Source organism: Helianthus annuus, chromosome 9 (assembly GCF_002127325.2).
Source record: "Helianthus annuus cultivar XRQ/B chromosome 9, HanXRQr2.0-SUNRISE, whole genome shotgun sequence".
Taxonomy (NCBI): domain Eukaryota; kingdom Viridiplantae; phylum Streptophyta; class Magnoliopsida; order Asterales; family Asteraceae; genus Helianthus; species Helianthus annuus.
In genome coordinates this window covers 167,455,884-167,464,075 of record NC_035441.2, presented here as the reverse complement: position 1 = coordinate 167,464,075, position 8,192 = coordinate 167,455,884, and positions in this window count along the sequence as shown.

Sequence of the window (8,192 nt, the reverse complement as noted above, 5' to 3'; positions counted from 1 at the left end):
CGTGCAGGGGGCACTCTGTCCCCTTGCACCCCCTAGCGAACTCACCGCGGGGTTCGATCCGCGCCAACAGGTGGTTTGCTATTAAATAATTGGTTTTTGTAAATACTTAGTTAATTAATTAGAATCGGATAATGTTTTACAAAACCAAAATGGCTTAACTTGAATGAGCTTCTGATGTATCATTTCTGGCGAAAGCTGATTTAATACATTTATTTATCGTTCAAGTATTACAAAAGCTATGTTGAGTGTGCATTATAAACGTGAATGTCTTAATATCTGGCCAAAGATGATTTAATTCATTCATGAATAGCATACTCAACAAGTGCATAACTAAAGTGATTGTCTCATTTCTGGCCAAAGCGGATTTGTCACAATCACTTTGCACACATACTTAAATGATTACACTTCTGGCCAAAGCTGATTTGTCTTCGTTTACGTAGAATTTTAACTAAGTCTATTATTTTGATGTTAGTAATAGACATATCACAACTTCTTCATATAATGATCCTCACATTAATGATCCTTCATTAATCTTATGATTTTTTTGTCTGCCTTATTTTCTGTACCCATAACTTTACTCACTGTAATTTTCTTCAATAATTTAATATCTCACCCACTCTAATTCTTAAACCTAAAATGTTTTGTTTTATTTAAAGTTTCTATAAGAATTAGCTCTTAAATTAAATCTTTGATTATCCCTTTAGACACGATAATCCTACCGCTCTCTTCTGATAAAAGTACTACAGAAGAAAATTAGAGCATGATGAATAGGATAAATCGAACGTGATGACTCTTATGATAATCAAGAACTCTCTAACATAATTGCTATCACTAAAGTTATTCCAGATTAAGTCTTTCCTAAGACTAATCTATTATCTATGGAATAATCACAAGAACTCCTCAGATGCATGCCTTCATTTAAAATTTTAAACTATAAGGTTAAGTGGCATTCATGAATACATCATAATGTACAATACCATGACCCATAAAGTTAAGGGCTTACGCATGGAAATAAGTACATTTTTCAGTACATTACATACTAAGATTTTCACTTGTACAATTTGATGCCTTATAAATCAACTATAACACTCAAAAAGTACCAAAGTATAATGAGTGTGTTGATAAGCAACATATGTACAAATAAATAAATGTTAGAAGCTGGAAAATAAGATGTTATTCACCTTACAACCACTAATACCCTAAAAGAGGATTGTTCTAAGGTCCATATTCAAAATACAACTACAAAATCCCAACTCTAAGGTTCTTCAAGGGAAAATCTCACTGCATAATTATGCCATTAGACTAGACATAAGCAACGAGGCAATCCATTATTCAAAAGAACAGTTGGATAAGTTAATTAGGTAGTCACTTGCTAATGATATTTAAGTCTGATAATTTTAATATTCCTATTAACACATGATTAGTTGACTCTAGTTTTAAACGTTTCCTTACCAGAAGTCAACAAGTAACTAACATGAGAGTTAGTGACAAAATTAAATGTTAAGACTATAAGAATCATAATAAGCAGTCTTCTAACAACGTTTTTCGATACCTTATATATATTCTGAAGATTAGTCAGAATATAGTATCATAATTAAGCAATGTTATGAAGGTTGTGAGGTTTGCATTGTCAACATAAAGTCACACTTACCTTAAACTCTCGTCTTATTTGTTCTAAATATCTGGATTGAAACATTACTAAGATAATACTAGATGATACCTTACACTTTCACAACTTTTGTCATCATGTAAATGAGAATTTGACAAAAGGAAAATGAGACTTATAAATTTAATCCATTATAACCGAAATTCATGAGAAATCATGACATGGTTAACGAGGATGATTTTCATCTAGTCTCATTCTAAGTGATTTTAAATCATGACGTTAAAGCCCTAAAATATGGCTTGGATTAAGGATTAAGTATGGGTCCATCATAAGTCATTCATTAACGTTCGTGGAATTTATTCCAAATGGAATATTCAGACATAATTTATTTATCAATTAAAGATTATCTACTTGTATCTAAATTTTGTCGCATATGGCCCACGGTCTTAGAAGAAATCTATTCATATATACACTTAATAAGATTTCTATTAGATATGTCCCTGAGTTTTCTTATGACATCTGGACATTAAGGGAATCAAATAAATTCTAACATATATATGATAGGTTCCCACGTCACGTACCTCATTGAAACTTCTCTTGTAGCATTTCTAGAGATACTAAAGATCAGTGGGAGCATTAAGTGTCTTAATAATAACTTGCAATAGTTGCAAGAGTTGGGGGAGTGAAAACTTTATATTACTTCAATTTACACCTCTTGTACAAGACACCGCTCCATCACGACACTGTTCCATCAAAACTTGTCTCCTTAAAATTAATGCTACTCTTACAAAAGTTTCATTGTTGCTTAATTGTGGGCACACTTAGATTTCTTACCTAAACTAACATAATCCTCAACAAGAGAAACTACAAAGACCAACGTCATTAATTTGTTTTTTCTCTATTAGAATTTGTTGGTCGTTAAATATTGATCCTAAGCATGCTGAGTTCCTAAAGATTTCTAAGGTCAGTGGGAGCAGTCAAAGTCCTTATCTGCACCAACTCTTACAAACTTATAATCCTGAAAATGATAGCAATCTAACCAAGAGCTAATCCATAAAACTGAAACTTTTAAAACCCAGTAATCAACTCAGGAGGTCATCTACGTTTAAAAACCTACTAACTTTGATGATTACATAACCTCCCCAACTAAAGTTAAAATGGATTTTGAAAAAGTTTACTGATCCTACCTCTTCTAATTAAGCCATTAGCGTCAATTAATCTTCTAAATGGAATAAAACAGTTTTCTAGTAAAACTGATTTTATGTGTTCGTATAACGTTTAGGATTTGATTGAATTACCTAAGAGCGTTCATAACTAAACCAAATCCTGATATAAGTGTTAAGACACGAAGAGGCAAGATTGATTGTCAAAGGTTATACTTAGGAAGAGATAAATTATCAAAGTTTTCTTTGAGGATCATCATTGTTCTAGTAGCTTATAATAGTTTAAAGCTACATAAGATGAACATTAAAAATAATTTTCCCTAACAAATGGCTGGCATATTTACATGTTCATAAAACAACCTGAAAGTTCCAAACTGAAGGTTAAAGAACACTTTATTTGTAAGCCAATAAAATCCATGTATAGGTTAATGCGAACATCATAATGTGATGAAATCTCAACGTAATTATTTTATCAAGAATCAAGTGGATTAATGTACTTACCTAAAAATGAGTGGGAGCAACTAAATTAAACTTGTCTATATAGATGATATTCTTTTTTGACAGGTATGTGTTACATAAGTCAAAGCATTGTTAACACAAACTTTGATCTAATAGATCTCAGAGATATCTCTTACGTGATAGATATCATAACATGCCGGGATAGACCCAATGGGACATTAGTTCCGTTCCATAAGTTTAACATTAAATGGGTCCTTATATATGTAACAAACAATACTGCTCTCCTTTAGAGGATAATATGATAAATGAGATTATTTATTTATGCTTCATTAATTAGAAGCCTTATGTAAGTTCAAGTCTATACTCGTTTAGATATTACTCACATTGCAACACACTAGATATGTCTAGATTAATGTGAAGCATCTAATGGAGTATTACAATATCTTTAAAAGAAACGAGAGGCTACAATTTAAAGAAGAAGTGAGAACTAAAACTGGTTGATTACTCTAACTTTGTAATATTCAAAGATGACAAAATGTAATTTCGGGTATATCTTTATGTCAGCAGACAAAACCTATCTCATGGAGGAGTCATAATGGACTGATATCAACAACCTAAGTTATAATGACATAATATAGTCACTAAATGTTGTTGGAAATTTATCAGTGGACTCATAAGTTTATTAACTCCATATAATTAATATTTTGAAGACTTAGTGTGATAAAGTCAACTATCATGACTCCTTGAAAAGTAACAGCTCGAGAGGTGCTGCATTAAATTTCGATACACAATTAATTATCCGTTTATGAACGAATTGAGGAAACTAAGTTTTGTATCGAATACATTCATGATATGCTTAAGGATCCTATAACTGAAGGGTTGTTACCCATAAGTCGTATTAAGAGAGCTCATAGACGGGTATTAATTGATGGCCGTGCGCAACTGCATATCATACTATGAATGACTAACTATTAGTTAATTTTCCTCATCAGTTTGATTTTGTATGTCTCTAAGAATATGTTAAACCGGCATAATGGCATATAGACAAATCAAGTTACAAATCTGTTGGGATTGAACCCTACCAGAGGAACAGATAATGTAAAGCCAAAACCGGATCACATCAGTGGACTAACAATAAGCAGCAGCCTACACTTTGCTTTCCCCTTGACAGTGGTATTCTAACAGCTGATGGATCTTATGTACTGCTCACTACAACAATGATGAACCAAACACTGATGAAACTCTAAAGAACTGCTGAAGACAAACACTGTTGCTCTATCTACTGCTGTTTCCTAAGTACTGCTGAAAGACACAAGCACTGCCCACTCAAAGACTGATCACCTTTGAAGAAAGCACTGAAGTTCAACATCAGTGCTCAGGCTACAACAGTGGACCGTGAAGCAGTTGTTATCTCTTGGTTTGTATTGTAATAATAATCAGATGTTGCATATCAGTAGTTTGTTTAGAACAGTGTATATAGGTTGTTAGTTTGTTAGATGTCACTTTCATGGTGACGTCAGCTGAGATGCTTCAGTGGTTTGGTTTGCCTATAAATGGAGCAGTACCCTGTACTGTTACATTTGATTGACTGAGTGGATTCTTCTTCTTCTTCTTCAGTCCAATCCTTTCATCTTGTGCAACCAACCTTGGGGTATCAGGCTGAGGGGGAGCTTAGTTCTGTAAACATGCTGTAATCATTTGCTTTGTATTTCAATCATTCAACTTAATGAAAAGCATTTGTTTATCAAACTATTTTCCTCTTTGATTGTGTTTACAAAGTTTGTATCCAGTTCCGCTTCACTTTATATCATTTCTTATATTCTGACTGTTCAATTTATACAAACAATCACAATCATGAGAGCCTCCGATCCTAACAATTGGTATCAGAGCTTGGACAGTCAAATTCGATCTAACAATCAATTTGACATAACAGTTCAGCTCACAATTCATTGATACTAAGGTTGGTCGTATTTTAGTTGAAAAACAGAGTAATGAGAAATCATGTTTGATGTGTGTAAAATGCAACATATAAATCACATCAATTGAGGCATAAAACTAACCCTTTTTAAGTACTAATGTTGGAAAAAGAGTGTTTTTGTCTTCCTTTTGTATTTTCAGGATGAAATGAGCTCAAAATCACAAAAGAAGCAAAAAGACAACTAATTCTACCATAAATACAAGAAAAGGAACAAAAGTAGACTGCCCGGACCCTCAACGGCACCTCCCAAAGCAAAGGAAAAGAAACAGAGTCTGAACACGCCCCGTGTCCAGCGAACACGGGGGCGTGCCCAGGAAGCAGCAGAAAAGACAAACCAGTAGAAGCTTCCATTGCCCACCACGGGGCCGTGTCCAGCGGGCACGGGGGCGTGGTGAAAGTACAGCAGGCGCATTAATTGTAATTCGCAATTACAATTAATGAAGAGAGAGAATGTCAGACGGACACGGGGCCGTGTCCAGCGGACACGGGGCCGTGTCCAGCCTTCTGTTCAGCCTATAAATAGAGGAGCTTGGCTTCATTCTCTCTCGTCCCTTGGCACACCACCTCTCTCACACTTCATCCACCACCCACCACCACCATAACACCATCATCCACCACCATCATCCATTGTCCATCGTAGAGTGTGTGAGTCGTCTCGGGATCCAAGATTGATCGTAAGAGTTCTTGACAATCAAGGCCATGTTTGCCTAAGTCTCTTACATCACTTGGTGAAGACAAGTGTTTAGTATAATACTTTTTATTTTTAATCTTTTGCACTTTTTATTTGGTTTTGTATTAATGACTTTAATAACTAGTTACTTATGTTGAAGGTGATCTTTCCTTATCGTTTGTCCGTGGTGTCTTGGCATTATTTTACTGTCTATATAAAATAAAAGATTTTCACCATTCATATCTCCACGGTCTATATGGAGATATGTTGGCTACCTGGTCGGGGGTTAAGGGAACGGTTTGGTAAGGGTCTTGCCCTTGTTCAGCGTTTAGAGGTCCTGCTTGGGACCTGGGTCAAATTTAGTAGGATCTCCTTCAATGCCCATAGGTATTGGATGGCGGGGATCCAAACTCTTTGACCCCCTCATAAGTTAACTACTATTAATACTATAACCCGGCTATTTAGGACTGTATCCCTGCTGACTCAGACTACTTAGCCGAGGGTAACGTCACCGCCAAAAGCGGGGCCTACCACAATTTGCATTAATAACTTAATTAATTATCTTTCAATAATCCGACCCTTTAGGATTGTATCCTTGCTGACTCAAACTACTGGGTTGAGGGTAACGTCGCATTCAAAAGAGGGGCCTACTACAATAACTAAGATAATCTCTTAAACAAGTGCAAAAGTGCAAAAATAATCAAAGGTTATACTAATACACATGTCGGATCCAAGTGATTCATCTTGTCTATCTGTTTTTTATTTTATTTTTATTTTTCAGCATTTAGTTAGTTTTTATTTTCTTAGTTTAAAAACATTTTTCTAACCTTTTTGATTCGATTAGACGTTGAGGATAAACCGGTACTAAAAGCTCTTGTGTCCTTGGACGACCTCGGTATCTTACCAACACTATACTACGTCCACGATGGGTGCACTTGCCCATATGTGTGTTTAGTGTTAGTAAATATCGTGTTTTATAAATTTAAAACTTGGTTAAAAGTGTAAAAAGGGGCTTAAATATATATCAAAAATATATACACACCGACACACATCAATGTTCAAAATGATGACTCAAAAGCTCTGTAAAACAACCAAGATGTCATAAGATTCACAAATCTCATACAACTGATGATGTCATGCACAAATCACTCATAGTTTCCAGATCTGAAAACTTATCTGGTAACTATGGTGTGCTCATCTTCATTCAAAATTGATTTCAACTGTTGTTATGAAATTTGTGATGTTTTTATATTTTACACTAAAGTATGCACCTCATATTAGCAAAGCCTATGTTTATCCAAACACTGGTGCTCTGCTAACATAGAAAGAGGGAAATAGAGCTTTAGTCAAAATTTCTTATGTGCTCAAAGGCAAGTTGAGAATCCTCAAAAGGACCAAAACAACTTTGTCAAAACACATTAAGAAAATAAGATGTCAAAACAGTCCAAATCATACGTAATGTGAGATCTGGTAATAAAGCATGTACAAATGTGGCCAGATCTCTCAAAACATTACTTCAAAAAGGTTCTGGACTAAGCTTGTTCAAAATAAAATCTCCCAGTGAGTATTTCTGAACATGTGAATGGAAAGGGTAAAAAGGGAAAAGGGAAATGAACAAATCTCAAAGTGTGGTTATCTCAAAACTTTTGAATCCAAAAGAAAAAGAGAATAAGCATAAAACACTTATGAGGTCAATGTTGGGTAAAACAGTGGTCATCATGCAACTGTGTGCTTTCATCAAAAACAGGAATCGTTCAGGTAACAATGGCATCTCCAGTGATTGTCCTTAAAAGAAGAATTTACAATCAATTGTCAAGAAAATGACCCTAAACAGTGATCATAATAACTTGAGAATGATATGATCATGAACTTATGTGAAAAGCTGTCAGATCCTTTTGATAATTTTCAAAACATCCTTTAATTTTTTTAAGGTGTTTTTCTCAAATAAAACCAGATATATTATCTCATTTTTCCTGGATAATGTACTTTGTACTTTTACTCATTTTTTATAGTAAAAGTTTCTCACCGGTCAGGATGTAATTTCTTATTTTTTGTATGAAATTACTATCCTTAAATCTGATCAAAAGGAAATGGCACACATATCAAGGTCATGTTAAGCTCAAGTTTGGTTGTCACAGATCAAAAATTGATTGCAAATTGATTTTGAACTACTGAGATACTCATGTTCTAGTTCAAGTAATTAGACACAAAATGAGTAGCTTTAGTAGAAATGTCTTCATCATCTGGGATGCTAAACCATTGTCTGGAATAATGGACTTTTGGCAAAACCTTGAACAAAAATTTCTGTAGATGACT